Source organism: Penaeus monodon, chromosome 30 (genome assembly GCF_015228065.2).
Source record: "Penaeus monodon isolate SGIC_2016 chromosome 30, NSTDA_Pmon_1, whole genome shotgun sequence".
Lineage (NCBI taxonomy): Eukaryota > Metazoa > Arthropoda > Malacostraca > Decapoda > Penaeidae > Penaeus > Penaeus monodon.
In genome coordinates this window covers 30,773,417-30,773,655 of record NC_051415.1, presented here as the reverse complement: position 1 = coordinate 30,773,655, position 239 = coordinate 30,773,417, and the positions used below count along the sequence as shown (strand labels likewise).

The following is a 239-nucleotide window of genomic DNA, read 5'->3' as shown; positions in this document are numbered from 1 at the left end:
GGACAGTATTCCAGGTTATTAAAATTCACTGTTACCAAAAACAATATCGAGTTAAAGAAACTACACACACAGATTGACGTACGCAGCATTGAGACAAAAATCACTGTTATTTTAATGTCATTTGCACACCATACCGACAGATGTTCGTACCCGCAGTCACTGCATTTTAGAATATCTGTAAACGTGACAATGCGGGCTTTAACGCATGTAACCCTAATACTTGGTGCATTGCTATTGAA

The 239-nt window shown here is 38.1% G+C and overlaps 1 protein-coding gene across 1 annotated transcript in view; it reads left to right on the top strand.

Moving 5' to 3' along the window:
* Window positions 1-239, top strand: part of LOC119592702 (neuronal-specific septin-3-like) — a gene marked incomplete in the record, with an annotated part of 40,343 nt that overhangs the window by 35,184 nt on the left and 4,920 nt on the right.